Source organism: Hyla sarda, chromosome 4 (assembly GCF_029499605.1).
Source record: "Hyla sarda isolate aHylSar1 chromosome 4, aHylSar1.hap1, whole genome shotgun sequence".
Classification (NCBI taxonomy): domain Eukaryota; kingdom Metazoa; phylum Chordata; class Amphibia; order Anura; family Hylidae; genus Hyla; species Hyla sarda.
Window position 1 is genome coordinate 330,391,085 of NC_079192.1, and position 15,698 is coordinate 330,406,782.

The 15,698-nt window shown below is 44.8% G+C and overlaps 1 long non-coding RNA gene across 1 annotated transcript in view; it reads left to right on the top strand.

The window, feature by feature from the left end:
* The first annotated feature begins 494 nt into the window (after positions 1-494).
* The window catches only part of LOC130369619 (uncharacterized), a 107,991-nt gene continuing 92,787 nt past the window's right edge, over positions 495-15,698 (top strand). The window contains exons 1-3 of the long non-coding RNA XR_008892841.1: positions 495-557; positions 1,089-1,446; positions 7,675-7,740. This is a non-coding gene — a long non-coding RNA (uncharacterized LOC130369619). The remainder of the gene's footprint in view (positions 558-1,088; positions 1,447-7,674; positions 7,741-15,698) is intronic.

The window sequence follows — 15,698 nt, forward strand, 5'->3', positions numbered from 1 at the left end:
ATGGCAGAGCCGGAGATTGCCGAAGGCAGTGCTTCGGCTCTGCCATAGAGTTGTATTGAGGGGGCGTGTCGGCCGCCGCTTCTTGCGGAGGTCAACACGCCCCCTTCCCACGGGCTGTCGGGGCTCCGTACAGGAGATCGTAGGGGGCCCCAGCGGTCGGACCCCCCGCGATCTGCAACTTATCCCCTATCCTTAGGATAGGGGATAAGTTGTTCACCGCTGGGTTCACCACTGGACTACTCCTTTAAAAAAGAAAATAAAGTGAACAAAAATTAGTTACAGAAATTTGTCTACCCTTGTTACACAATTTTAACGAATAACAAAAAAAAAATGGTGACACATTCCCTTTTAAAAATATCCTAAGAATGACAAACAGGAGGAGATTTATCAAAACCTGTGTAGAGGAAAACTTGCCAAGTTGCCAATAGCAACCAATCAGATCACTACTTTCATTTTGCAGAGGCCTTGTGAAAAATGAAAGAAGTGATCTGATTGGTTGCTATGGGCAACTGGTCAACTTTTCCTCTGCACAGGTTTTGATAAATCTCCCCCTCTGTGTAGGTAGAAATTGTCAAAGCTTCGTTTAACATAAAACCCATTACCAGTGACCATCATAAAACAACGACACGGTGATGGCTTGGATATTTACGCTAGTTTACTGTGGGAATTATATTTAGTGTAGCAGAATAGCTTGGTTTGAAACTCAAAGCGAATCTTAGATGCTATCAGTTTACACTTCTATTTCTCAAGGTTTCTTTCTCATTGGATGCAGTTCACTTACATGTACTACAGCAAAGATTCTGTATATACCTTAGAAAATAGGGGGTGACCGTAAATATCATTACCTGCTTGCATTTGCATATACTGGAGACTCAGGGGACCACTTTACCAGATTTTGAACATTTTAAACCATTTTTTACCATCAATGACGTTTTGTGACATGAACAAACATGACAAATGACAACTGAAGGCAGGTACTTGTTGAAAAGTTGACCCGCCCCGCTGTATTTTTTCAGTAACTGTAGTTGGAAATGTATTCATATAAGTAATAATATAGTTATTATTATTATTATTCTTTTCCTCTGCAGGGCCAGCATATTCCACAGCACTTAGTAATTCCATATGACAGCTCTGCATGCTAGCAGTGAGATGCCTGACTAAGCCATGCATCAGCAAAGATCAACCAGTGGTCTGTTTTATCTTCAACAACAGCTTTTACGAAACAATTTAAAGGGGTACTCAGGTGGAAAACGTTTTTTTTTTTTTTTTTAAATCAACTGGTGCCAGAAAGTTAAACAGATTTGTAAATGAAATACATAAAGAAGCACGTACGTGCACTCACCACATAGCAGAGACAGTCAGGTGCGAAGATACGGTGACGGGGTGAAGGATCTCGGCATCGGCGCTGGCGTGTGGCGCTCGGAGGCTACAATGGCAGTTTCGCACGTAAGTGCGTGCTTTTATATATATATATATATATATATATATATATATATATAAGTTTTTTCCTGGATAACCCCTTTAAGCCCAGTTTCAAAGAATGAGTCACAAACATGAGTCCAAATGCCGATATAAGTCTCTTAGAAGCCAAACAAAATCTTGAATTTCTGTAGGCTTCCCTGTTGGTTGCAATATTGCCAGATCCCAGAAAAGTTACAGTGGACTTGAACTTATTGCACTCCTATGAAATAGAGAATAATACAAAGCATGATGGAAATCCCCATCAACCCAATTCTAAATCTGTATATTCATTTATTTACTATGTGGAAAAAAATATTGCGAGATCCACTCATTATTCTTACAGGAGCTTTGAGAACATCCCATTCTACATCCATTGGCATATTTGTGTATACCTGTGGCACTGGGACTAAATGAAACATCTGAATTTAATGATTAACCCCTTCCCACAAATGGACGTAAATGTACGTCCTGCACCGCTCCCGCTGTATGTAACTGGTGGGTCTACCAGCCAATCAGGTCGATGTCCAGCATTAACCTTTAGACACAGCAATCAAAGTTGGTTGTGGCATATAAATGTAGTAATTTTGGTTCCTGGCTAGCACAGCAGGCTGATTGGGACCACCATGACCACCAAATCAAGTGGACAGCGGGAGGGCCCTTACATCCCTTCATGCTGTTCAATTGGTGCTCCTATGCTTCAGGAAGCCATGGCAGCCGGGAGCAATGGAGCACCGATAACACTGATCAATCCTGTGCTATGGCACAGCATTGTTCAATTTGTGCAATCTAAAGAATGCATGTAATAGTCCCTTATGGGGACTAATATAAAGTGTAAATAATGTAAAAAAAAAACATGTTAATAAACGTGAATTAACCCTTCCATAATAAAAGTTTGGATCACCCTCCTTTTCCCACTTTTTTAAAGAAAGTAATATTAACAAAAATAAACATAAGTGGTGTCGTCGCCTTTGTAAATGTAAAATATAATGTTCATTAATCCACACGTTCAATACCTACACGTAAAAAAATACCAGTGTGTATTTTTGGTCACTTCATATACTAGAAAGAAATTAGTAAAATATGATCAAAAGTTCCCAGACCACATGGGCCTTTTTTGTTAAGAAATATTTTTTAAAAAAGTGTTGCAGCAGCACTCTTGGTCAAAAATTGGAGGCTCTTAATGCATTTTTTTATCCAAACGTGTCCCCCATCCACCACGCAGAGGTGGCCTCACTTCGGATGGGACCCTAACATGCTCATTCCACTCACCTCTGCTGGGCATATGGCCTCTGACTGGGCGACATGCTGGATCCACTATCTCCTGTAAACAGGGAGGGGTTTCCACAAAAAAATCTCCTGTAAACAGGGAGGGGTGCATGGCTTTATGCAGGGCAATTTTAGTTTGTTTTTTTTTTTGCTATTTAAATGGGCACTCTCATTCAAAAAATTTTTGTTATTGCACTCCTTATGGTAAATAAAATATCTTTCTAATGTTCTTTGTTTAAAAAAAAAAAAAAGACGTTTTCTATGTTTTATTTGTGTTTAAAAAAAATGCCACTAAGTGTCTCCCTACTTGTCCAGAGCAGATTTTTCCCCATTTTTTGCACAGACTTTGGACTCCTGCTTGCCTGGCAGAAGTCCAAAAGCAGGAAATGCTGATGGTGGTGTGTGAAGCCTTATCCAATCAGAGCTCATCTCACACACTGAACTGCTCTGGGCTGTGTGTAGCAGAGTGAGGGAGGAAGTTCTCTCCTATATGGCTTCAGATGATGTCACGCCTGCTGGGTAACACCCCTTCCCAGTATGTGAGACTGAGCAGAAAATACAGAGCAATATCCGAGGAGAAAACCAACAAGTAAAAATAAATATAGGGGATGGTTTATCATGATGGGGGCAATGAACTGGGAGAATTATAAATTACAAGATAATGAGAGGTACTCTTTAAGTTTGGAGGAGTGGCACCCTCTTTAGCCATGCACCCCTCCCTGTTCATAGGAGATTTTTTTAATTGACAGTGGATCCTGCATGTCATCCAGTCAGAAGCCATATGCCCAGCAGAGGTGAGTGGAATGAGCGTTTTAGGGTCCAATCCAAAGTGAGGCCACCTCTGCGTGGTGGATGGGGGACAGACGTTTTGATCAAAAAGTTCGCTAAGAGCCTCCATTTTTTACCAAGAGTGCTGCTGTATATTTCTTAATAAAAATGTCTCCAACCTAGTCATTAAGGACCACCAATATTCCAGGTTTTTCAGTTACTTCATTGGTTTAGAACTAGGAAAAAGTCCTGGACTAATTGTGGGCCTTAATGACTGAGTTGGGGGACCTCTTTATTAAGGAATAGTTGTTTTTTTCAATTTCTTATATATTATTGTCGGCCCTTGTACAGTGAAACTGCTGTGTATCATCGTCAGCCGTAATGAAAGACTGGGTAGGAAATATGATGGAAGATTTGAAAATACTGCTACACATGTATCTTGTAAAAAAGGAAGAAAGATGTTCGCAGACACAGATAACAGGATATATAAAGCTGTGACAGAAATGTCAAGGATCTTCTTGATTATTGCACTTTGTCATCATTCATGATAGTGTTCCTTCATTGTTGTATGAAACTTCTTCTTTAAACCATAATCTGTAATATTGGATACCTACATTACATGCTTATAGAAAAAATAACTTTTCAGTTGTACCATGCACACTCTTATTCTAATCTAAACAAATAAGTGTTACTTTTTAACCCCTTCCCAGCCCCAAAATCTTAATTTTCCACTTACATTTTCTACCTTCTCACTTTTGAGACTCATGGCATTTATATTTTCCCACCAACGGAGTCTTTTTGAGGCTTGTCTTTGCCAGAAAAAGTTGTACTTTTTAGTGGCACCCTTCAATGTATTTCAAAGCCAAAGTTATCTGTGCAGGAAAAAAATACAATTACCCAATGTTGTGGAAGCAGAATAAAGCAGGTGTTCTTTCTAGATAACCTTGTACTTGGTTTGATTCATGTGTCCTTCAAAAAGACTGGAATCTGAATCAAACCTAAAAAAGGTCAAGGCCTCTCAAAGTCATCACTTATTTTGATAATGGGGTACTTATAAAAGAACCCCATAAAATATCTGTGGCATAGATAAGAATTAGCATGGAAGGTACAGACATGGTTGTTGCCCTCAGCCGGCTGTTTCCACCACTGCCCATAGATGTAAATCGAGAATGCCACGTACGTGTCTACCATAGGTGGTATTGTTCTCTTCTTACTTTTACATGACTTCAGAACAGTAACAGGGCACATTTAACCCCATTCTGCCAATTGGTAGACAACAGCAGTAGGACCCCTACAGATCAAATAATTATGGCTTATCTTATTTATAGGTAACATAAGAATCAAAGAAAACTCACCACTGCTGCACAACGGACTTGACTTTAATCCAAGACATAAGTCATAACACACATCATGGCTGGGGGAGGAAAGGATGGAGGCAGGGGGTACTTGTGGAACGGCGCAGTTTCATGCCTTCTTGGCACTTCTTCAAGCCACGCAGACGTGTCTGCGTGGCTTGAAAAAGGGCCAAGAAGGCATGAAACTGTGCTGTTCATGGAGTCTCTTTGCTCTGAGGACCGCAAGGCTGTCAGTCTAAGACCCGGATTGCATGCTTCCTGGACTCATATGACAGTATACGAGGGTCAGTTGTGCCACTCTAGACTCAATTCTCCACTAGCTTATCTTATTTATAATGTTTCTAGCAGGAATACCACTTTACTATCTATAAATGCTTATTTAAATTTATTTTGAGACCAATCAAGCAAAAGCAGAAATAAACAAATAAAGAAAGAAATATAAATATACCACCCATGTATGTCTACTAATGGAAACTAGTTGTATGTTAGCTTTTATGCATTCCCTCATTAAAGTTGTCACACGTAACTACAAGTCTAGTTAGGTTCAGAGTTCTAAATGATCATAAATCCCTTTCAACTGGAAAGGATAACGGTTTTGTTACGGCTTACGAGAAACTCTCAAGGCCACAAGTTGAAAGCTATTCTTAACCTTTGTTACCTTAGCAAGGTAATCATTTTATAGACTCGTTCTCGTAAGATAAATTGGACAAAGCTGAAACGTTGAACTATAGTTACAATAGGAAAGTAATAGAATAAGTAATTTATATATATGTATATATATATATATATATATATATATATATATATATATATATATATTTATAACATGCTGACCATCCAAGTGAAAAGCCAACCATGTAATGCATAGAGAGATGGGTCTGCCAAGGTGAGCCTGGGCTACAATACCAGTAAAGGACAAGAGTTGTGCTGTTTTTTGTTCTTTTTTCCTAAACTCCTACAATTCATATTTAATGATAAAGTTCTGGTTGTTCTTGAACTCAATGAAAGCTATAAAAGATCTGTATGCAGTGAACTTCTCGTTGGCAGACGTTTGTCATTGATAATTATGATAGTTAAGCCATGTTCACGCATCTGGAATTTCCGTGTGGAATTCATTCTTTCTGCGGACTCTGCACGGAATGCATAGCTGTCTATAATATGTCGCATTTCCGTGCGGTCCTAGTGCTGGCATGTTATGCCAACTCCTGCAGTCTCTGGAATGCCCGCACAGAAATTTACCATGCGGACATTCCGCAAGTGCGAACATAGCCTTAGAAAGGGAATTGGGTCTCTGTACATGACCCCTTTAGATGTTGTATATGTTGTTTTATGCAGTTTGTGGAACTCACATAGATATTTGTGGGAGTTGTGGAAATTGTGGACACATTACAGCACCATTGAGCTATATTTTTTCTGTAACTTCTACTTACAACTTTTACTTACACAGACATGGGATCTGCAGCTAAAGCATTTATGGTATATCCTATGAAAATAACTCTTTAGGGTAGGGTCACATGTACCATAATTTGCTGCTGCATATTTTGCTACTATTGAAGTCAATGGGCAGCAAAATCAGCTACACATTTTGCTACCCATTGACTTTAATGAGGAGGAAAATATGCAGCAGCAAATATGCAGCATAACGCAGCACGTGTGACTCTACCCTTTGACATAATAGATCAACTCGATTTTTTACTGCTTAGTTCTTAGTTTTTGCACATTTTTTATTGGGACAACCACACAGTGAAAGCTTCAGTTGTGCTCTGTTAACAGCATTTAGAAAAATGCTTTACAGCTACATGGACATGATAACAATACTCTAACTCTATGGTAATGTTTTCTAGACAAGCTCTGTAATCTGCGCAGAAGTCAGTGTGCAGGGAAGGGACTTTAATCCTGTCTGTAAAGCTGCTGAAAAGTGATCTGTACAGAAGATTATTTTATAATATATATATATCTGAAAATGAAAATTTTGGAAAAAAAAACATAACCCAAAATATGCTTAACGTAAATGTAAAAAAACTTAATTTAAACAATAGGCCATTTTCTTTTGGATCTCTTGGAATACATTGCACACAGGATTATAGAATATAATTACCGGTAAACTTATTGGGTGAGTAACAGGTTTGCATTAAAAAAGTGGCAAACCAATGACAAAGATAAAAACCAACTTTACTAACTTTAAAAAACCTCCCGCTCAAGTATACCTGGGTATTGAATATAATGGAAGGATATAAGTAACATGTCAAAGTAAGTGGAACTAGTGTCACAGTTCTTGGATCAGTTATTGAGCAACAGTGTTATTACTATGTAGAATTGGTCTTGGTTTTAGCACTGAGACCCCCTCCAATCTCTGGATATAGTTGGGTATGCAAATGGCGGTACACCTCACTCCCTGGCACAATGCTCAGGCCATGTGATTCCAGCAGATGGGCTTCATTATTACTTATAGTGTTACTGTCATTAAAAACATTGATCAGACATGTCAAAAGTTGCTGAGATCCGTTCACTTCAGAGAAGTCTATGCAGAGAAATTTACGAATCTCTTGGCTGGCAAGGGAGTGGAGGGCAATGCTGTCTGCTACAGGGCCCCATGTGGCATTTATAATAATGGTCTCTTATGGGTCAGGTGTGCCCCCTTAGTCATCAGGGCCCGGTGCAACTGCTACGTCTGCACCCCTGATGCCTGATGTCTTTTCTATGCTTCCATTGCCCCATTCTAATTTTTTGCACAAATTGCAAATACAATAGTAAATCTATGTTCTGTATAGGTGTAGTTTAACCCTGCATTAATAAATGAATGTTTTTTGTTTTTTTCTTTCAGAATGTGTATCCATACATCCCACTTAAATATACTGCGCAAAGATATAATACTCTGAAGCAGCCAATTGTGAGTCACTGTTTGAACACAGATGTATTGGTGGATCTACACTTTAACAGATAAGCAATTATTATTAATATGTGTTACGCTATGCACTCCGGCCACACACGCTGGCCGTGAGCGCATGGTCCTTGTCACGATGCCGGCTGGCAGGAGGTGGATCCTCTGTGCCAGAGAGGGATTGGCGTGGACCGTGCTAGTGGACCGGTTCTAAGTCACTACTGGTGTTCACCAGAGCCCGCCGCAAAGCGGGATGGTCTTGCTGCGGCGGTAGTGACCAGGTCGTATCCACTAGCAACGGCTCAACCTCTCTGACTGCTGAAGATAGGCGCGGTACAAGGGAGTAGACAAAGCAAGGTCGGACGTAGCAGAAGGTCGGGGCAGGCAGCAAGAATCGTAGTCAATAAGGAAAAGCAGGAGGTCAAATACACAGTATGGATAAACACAGTAACGCTTTCACTAGGCTCTAAGGCAACAAGATCCGGCAGGGGAGTGCAGGGACAGAGAACAGATATAGTCTGGGAGCAGGTGGAAGCCAATTAAGCTAATTGGGCCAGGCACCAATCATTGGTGCACTGGCCCTTTAACCCCTTAAGGACCGGAGGTTTTTCCGTTTTTGCATTTTCGTTTTTTGCTCCTTGCCTTTAAAAAATCATAACTCTTTCAAATTTACACCTAAAAATCCATATGATGGCTTATTTTTTGCGCCACCAATTCTACTTTGTAATGACGTCAGTCATTTTGCCCAAAAATCTATGGTGAAGCGGGAAAAAAAATCATTGTGCGACAAAATTGAAAAAAAAACGCTGTTTTGTAACTTTTGGGGGCTTCCGTTTCTACGTAGTACATTTTTCGGTAAAAATGACACCTGATATGTATTCTGTAGGTCCATACGATTAAAATGATACCCTACTTATATAGGTTTGATTTTGTCGGACTTCTGGAAAAAATCATAACTACATGCAGGAAAATTAATACGTTTAAAATTGTCATCTTCTGACCCCTATAACTTTTTTATTTTTCCGTGTATGGGGTGGTATGAGGGCTCATTTTTTGCCCCGTGATCTGAAGTACCATTTTTGCATTGATAGGACTTATTGATCACTTTTTATTCATTTTTAAATGATATAAAAAGTGACCAAAAATGCACTATTTTGGACTTTGGAATTTTTTTGCGCGCACGCCATTGACCGAGCGGTTTAATTAATGATATATTTTTATAATTCGGACATTTCCGCACGCGGTGATACCACATATGTTTATTTTTATTTTTATTTACACTGTGTTTTTTTTTTTATTGGAAAAGGGGGGTGATTCAAACTTTTAATAGGGGAGGAGTTAAATGATCTTTATTCACTTTTTTTTTTCACTTTTTTTTTGCAGTGTTATAGGTCCCATAGGGACCTATAACACTGCACACACTGATCTTCTATGTTGATCACTGGTTTCTCATAAGAAACCAGTGATCAACGATTCTGCCGGATGACTGCTCATGCCTGGATCTCAGGCACTGAGCAGTCATTCGGCGATCGGACAGCGAGGAGGCAGGAAGGGGCCCTCCCGCTGTCCTGTCAGCTGTTCGGGATGCCGCGATTAGCCGCGGCTATCCCGAACAGCTCGACTGAGCTAGCCGGGAACTTTCACTTTCACTTTTAGCCGCGCGGCTCAGCTTTGAGCGCGCGGCTAAAGGGTTAATAGCGCGCGGCGCCGCGATCGGCGCTGCGCGCTATTAGAGGCGGGTCCCGGCTTCACTATGACGCCGGGCCCGCCATGATATGACGCGGGGTTACTGTGTAACCCCGCGTTATATCGGAAGAGCAGGACCAAGGACGTACCGGTACGTCCTTGGTCCTTAAGGGGTTAAGTCTCAGGGAGCTGGCGCGCGCGCGCCCTAGAGAGCGGAGCCGCGCGCGCCAGCACATGACAGCAGGGGACCGGGACGGGTAAGTGACCTGGGATGCGATTCGCGAGCGGGCGCGTCCCGCTGTGCGAATCGCATCCCCGACGGCCATGACAGTGCAGCGCTCCCGGTCAGCGGGACCGACCGGGGCGCTGCGGAGAGAGAGACGCCGTAAGCGCTCCGGGGAGGAGCGGGGACCCGGAGCGCTAGGCGTAACAGTCCTCTTACCTTCTGCTGCCGACGGGGCTGGGACTCGTATTACGGGACGCGCCCGCATGCGAGCCCCAGTCCGTCACTCTCCGGGTGTTTCTCCTGCCTCTGCCTCCGCCTCTTTGCTCCGACACGCGTGTCCCCATCCCTTAGAGGACGCACCGGAGCTTTAAGATTTAAAGGGCTAGTATGCTCTTTAGTATAATCCACCTGTGGCTTGTTTACAAATTCCTCCACCCTCCTCAGTTCTCTGCCGGATGTTTGTTGCCTTGTGCCCTAGAGAAAGCATTCCTCTGTATTGCCTTGCCGTGTACCAAATCTCCTGCTTTTGTGACGTGACCTTACTCCTCCGTCACCTGCCAACTGAACTCCTGCTATGTCCTGACTACGATACTGTGCCACCTGCCCTGACCTTCTGCTATCCAGACTACAAGTTGCCTCATCCATCCTGTGCCTTGCATTTACTCCGCCGCCTGTGTGGTCGAGCCGTGCCGTGGGTAGCGACTTGGGTGTCGTCTGCGGCTGCAAGCCCATCCCGCTTGTGGTGAAAACCAGTGGCACCTTAGACTCCCCTCCCTGGTACGGTCCGAGTCATCTGCCACACAGGTCCAGCGGACCCAGATACACCGGAGTTCCTGTCTTCAGAAACGTGAGTGTTACAATAAGTCTGGTACGGTATTGCCCTCGCTATTGGTTTTGCCCTAAAACCCCCTGGCTGTAATGATTCCTAGACATACTTTGATACTGTTGTATTACTATGATATTTATTTTATAAAAAAAAAAAAAAAAAAAAAATGAAAATCATCTCTGCTTATACCGATGCCATTCATAAAGACTTTTTGCATTTGTTTTGTAAATACTTAACTCTAATAAAAGCTATTAAATATTTGATGTTGTGGTCTACTGAAAATGGTAAACACTGGTAGGCATATGTCATACATCAATGATGAGATCATTTTTCTGTTGTACAGTACAATGCCATGATATATGAAATATTACTGGTCTCGTATCAAAGTAATTTGGGCGTGGGCCTTTAACCTGTACAAAACCATCCATTGCTATGAATGAAGGTGATTTATAGCTACATCGCCATACCTTACAAAAAAAAAGAATGTTTTGTGTACCAAATTTCTAATTATACATTGCTTATTGGGTTGTAGCATTTTTTTTTACCTCTGCCTTGACAGACAATAGGCAGCACATTAACTTAATAATAAACGTAAATGTGTTAATATTGTATCTGACAACCTTTGAGGGGTTACCCCCTCGCGGGGATTAAACCCTTCACTAGAACCCCCCTTAAAAACAATCTTTATTCTTAGCTTGTTAAAATATTACCCCTTCACACTATTGTTAAAATTGTCAGTGGAGAGTATGGTGTTAGGGAGCTATAATTACTCCTCTCTTTGTATATGGAGCTTGTAATATATAATTCTCCGTGCCAATCTTCTATGGCTTTGGCGCAGAGTATACCTATGCTCTAAACTATTATTATCCCTCCACTGTTTAAAACTTACTACCAGCCCACCCGACGTTTCGGTGATAAAATGTGAAGTACGATGAATTCACACACATTTGGGCCTGTGAAAGTATTTGCCCCCTTCCAGGGGTCTCATAATATTGCATATTTTTCACTCTGTAACAGTGTTTGGATTATTACTGCATATGCCAAGGTGGTATACAGTGTCAGACTGGAGTGACAAGGGCCCATCAGTGGATTTGATTCTATGATGTAAAAGTAAGTTGTTACGCCTAGCGCTCCGGGTCCCCGCTCCTCCCCGGAGCGCTCACGGCGTCTTTCTCCCTGCAGCGCCCCGGTCAGTCCCGCTGACCGGGAGCGCTGCACTGTCTTGGCCGTTGGGGATGCGATTCGCACAGCGGGACGCGCCCGCTCGCGAGTCGCATCCCAGGTCACTTACCCGTCCCGGTCCCCTGCTGTCATGTGCTGGCGCGCGCGGCTCCGCTCTCTAGGGCGCGCGCACGCCAGCTCTCTGAGACTTAAAGGGCCAGTGCACCAATGATTGGTGCCTGGCCCAATTAGCTTAATTGGTTCCCACCTGTTCCCTGGCTATATCTAGTCTCCTCCCTTGCACTCCCTTGCCGGATCTTGTTGCCTTGTGCCAGTGAAAGCGTTTAGTATTGTCCAAAGCCTGTGTACCTGAACTTCTGCTACCCTTCCTGACTACGAACCTTGCCGCCTGCCCCCGACCTTCTGCTACGTCTGACCTTGCCTCTGCCTAGTCCTTCTGTCCCACGCCTTCTCAGCAGTCAGCGAGGTAGAGCCGTTGCTAGTGGATACGACCTGGTTGCTACTGCCGCAGCAAGACCATCCCGCTTTGCGGCGGGCTCTGGTGAAAACCAGTAGCCTCTTAGAACCGGTCCACTAGCACGGTCCACGCCAATCCCTCGCTGACACAGAGGATCCACTACCTGGAAGCCGAATCGTGACAGTAGATCCGGCCATGGATCCCGCTGAGGTGCCGCTGCCAAGTCTCGCTGACCTTACCACGGTGGTCGCTCAGCAATCGCAGCAGATTGCCCAACAAGGACAGCAGCTGTCGCAGTTGACCGCCACGTTACAGCAACTTCTGCCTCTGCTACAGCAGCAACCATCTCCTCCGCCAGCTCCTGCACCTCCTCCGCAGCGAGTGGCCGCTCCTAGCCTCCGCTTGTCCCTGCCGGACAAATTTGATGGGGACTCCAGACTCTGCCGTGGATTTTTGTCTCAGTGTTCCCTGCATATGGAGATGATGTCGGACTTGTTTCCTTCAGAACGGTCTAAGGTGGCGTTCGTAGTAAGCCTTCTCTCAGGAAAGGCCTTGTCTTGGGCCACACCGCTCTGGGACCGCAATGATCCTGCCACAGCCACAGTCCAGGCCTTCTTCACTGAACTCCGGAGTGTCTTCGAGGAGCCAGCCCGAGCTTCTTCTGCCGAGACTGCCCTGTTGAACCTGGTCCAGGGTAATTCTTCCGTTGGCGAGTATGCCGTACAATTCCGTACTCTTGCTTCAGAATTATCCTGGAATAACGAGGCTCTCTGCGCGACCTTTAAAAAAGGCCTATCCAGTCGCATCAAGGATGTGCTGGCCGCACGAGAGATTCCTGCCAATCTGCAAGAACTCATCCATCTAGCTACCCGCATTGACATGCGTTTTTCTGAGCGACACCAAGAGCTCCGCCAGGAAAAAGACTTAGATCTCTGGGCACCTCTCCCACAGTATCCGTTGCAATCTACGCCTGGGCCTCCCGCCGAGGAGGCCATGCAAGTGGATAAGTCTCGCCTGACCCAGGAAGAGAGGAATCGCCGTAGGGAAGAAAATCTCTGTCTTTACTGTGCCAGTACCGAGCATTTCTTGGTGGATTGCCCTATCCGTCCTCCACGCCTGGGAAACGCACGCACGCACCCAGCTCACGTGGGTGTGGCGTCTCTTGGTTCCAAGTCTGCTCATCCACGTCTCACGGTACCCGTGCGGATTTCTTCTTCAGCCAACTCCTCCCTCTCAGCCGTGGCCTGCTTGGACTCCGGTGCCTCTGGAAATTTTATTTTGGAGTCGTTTGTTAATAAATTCAGCATCCCGGTGACCCGTCTCGTCAAGCCGCTCTACATTTCCGCGGTCAATGGAGCCAGATTGGACTGCACCGTGCGTTACCGCACAGAGCCCCTCCTCATGTCTGTTGGACCCCACCTTGAGAGGATTGAGTTCTTCATTCTCCCCAACTGTACCTCTGAGGTCCTCCTCGGTCTGCCTTGGCTCCGGCTTCATTCCCCCACCATTGATTGGACCACCGGGGAGATCAGGAACTGGGACTCTGCCTGCCACAGGAAGTGCCTCTCCCCCCCTCCCAGTCCCGTCAGGCAAGCCTCTGTGCCTCCCCATGGTCCCCGTCCTGGTGTCACACTGCTCCGTGCCAGGCCTCGCCCTCTGCCCTCCCTCCCCATTCCCACTCCTGCTGTACTGCCTGCCGTTGAGGAAACCCTCCATTCTTTCCAGGTGTCCTCATCCCAGGGGAGGCAGTTACCGGACAAAGAGAAGGGGAGACCTAAGGGGGGGGGTACTGTTACGCCTAGCGCTCCGGGTCCCCGCTCCTCCCCGGAGCGCTCACGGCGTCTTTCTCCCTGCAGCGCCCCGGTCAGTCCCGCTGACCGGGAGCGCTGCACTGTCTTGGCCGTTGGGGATGCGATTCGCACAGCGGGACGCGCCCGCTCGCGAGTCGCATCCCAGGTCACTTACCCGTCCCGGTCCCCTGCTGTCATGTGCTGGCGCGCGCGGCTCCGCTCTCTAGGGCGCGCGCGCGCCAGCTCTCTGAGACTTAAAGGGCCAGTGCACCAATGATTGGTGCCTGGCCCAATTAGCTTAATTGGTTCCCACCTGTTCCCTGGCTATATCTAGTCTCCTCCCTTGCACTCCCTTGCCGGATCTTGTTGCCTTGTGCCAGTGAAAGCGTTTAGTATTGTCCAAAGCCTGTGTACCTGAACTTCTGCTACCCTTCCTGACTACGAACCTTGCCGCCTGCCCCCGACCTTCTGCTACGTCTGACCTTGCCTCTGCCTAGTCCTTCTGTCCCACGCCTTCTCAGCAGTCAGCGAGGTAGAGCCGTTGCTAGTGGATACGACCTGGTTGCTACTGCCGCAGCAAGACCATCCCGCTTTGCGGCGGGCTCTGGTGAAAACCAGTAGCCTCTTAGAACCGGTCCACTAGCACGGTCCACGCCAATCCCTCGCTGACACAGAGGATCCACTACCTGGAAGCCGAATCGTGACATAAGTCATGTTGTGCTTACTATCTAAGGCCCTTATGGTAATGTTATGTCAAGGTATAGTAAAGGACTAACCCCTCATTTGCAGCCAATATTATTTTATCCGAATGAGGGTAAGTATAAAGAACCAAGCACTGCCTACTGGAAGCGTGATATCCCCTATTGCATTGAGTCCGATAGCTGTACTATAAGTAGCCTTGGTGCAAGATACTGCAGGGTACCCTCATTCTCTTGATGCAATGCCTCGGTAATTGGTATCACTGCTACAAATAGTATAGCGTTTGCTACTACAAACAAACTGGCATTAGAGGTAAACATTAAAATGGTTGCAGCACTTGCATAAATACCATGGCCCCTTTAAATAGTTGATTGGCAGACGTGCCAAGTCTGACCCCCACCAATCTAATTTTATGGCCTTCACTGAGGATAGGCCATAATTTTTTTAAGTCCAGATAACTTAAATACTAAATAATTTAAAAACTGTTACATGTGTGCTCTGGCTCTCATTGTCTAATATTAGATTTACTGATTTACTTGATGGTGAATTTACACACTGTACTTTCTAGATAGCATTCCCTGATTCCAGGCTGAAAATACCCACAGACTTCCGCTCCCATTCTGGGTCAGCTAGAAGTTGTCTATCAACATTTCCTGACACACAAAATTCATTGTAAATCTCTCTGTGTGACATTTTTTATTCCATCTTAAAATAATGCAACTTTGTAACAAGCATTGGTGTAAAATTTCCTATTGCAAATAATTCCTGTAGTTTAGTATCTACTGTTTCTATGCAGACCTTTGTGTTTTCAAAGTAACAGACAAGAAAACCTATGCAGTCTGATCCTGCAGCGATACCTACTTGCACGGGTATCTTTTTGCCAATCTACTACTGCCCAGTGGAGTGCCAATGGCCTTTGAAGCTCCACACACCAGTAATGGTGATCTCCTCAAGGAGAACTCTTTACCTAGTCGACAGACCTCTCACCTACCAAGCAAGAACACCCTACTCTGTACTAAGGAGGGATAACAAACCCAGAAACAGTGCTGTCTGCAGATGGGTACTCTCTAGCTTGGCATTGAATCCTGCAGTTGGAGTGAA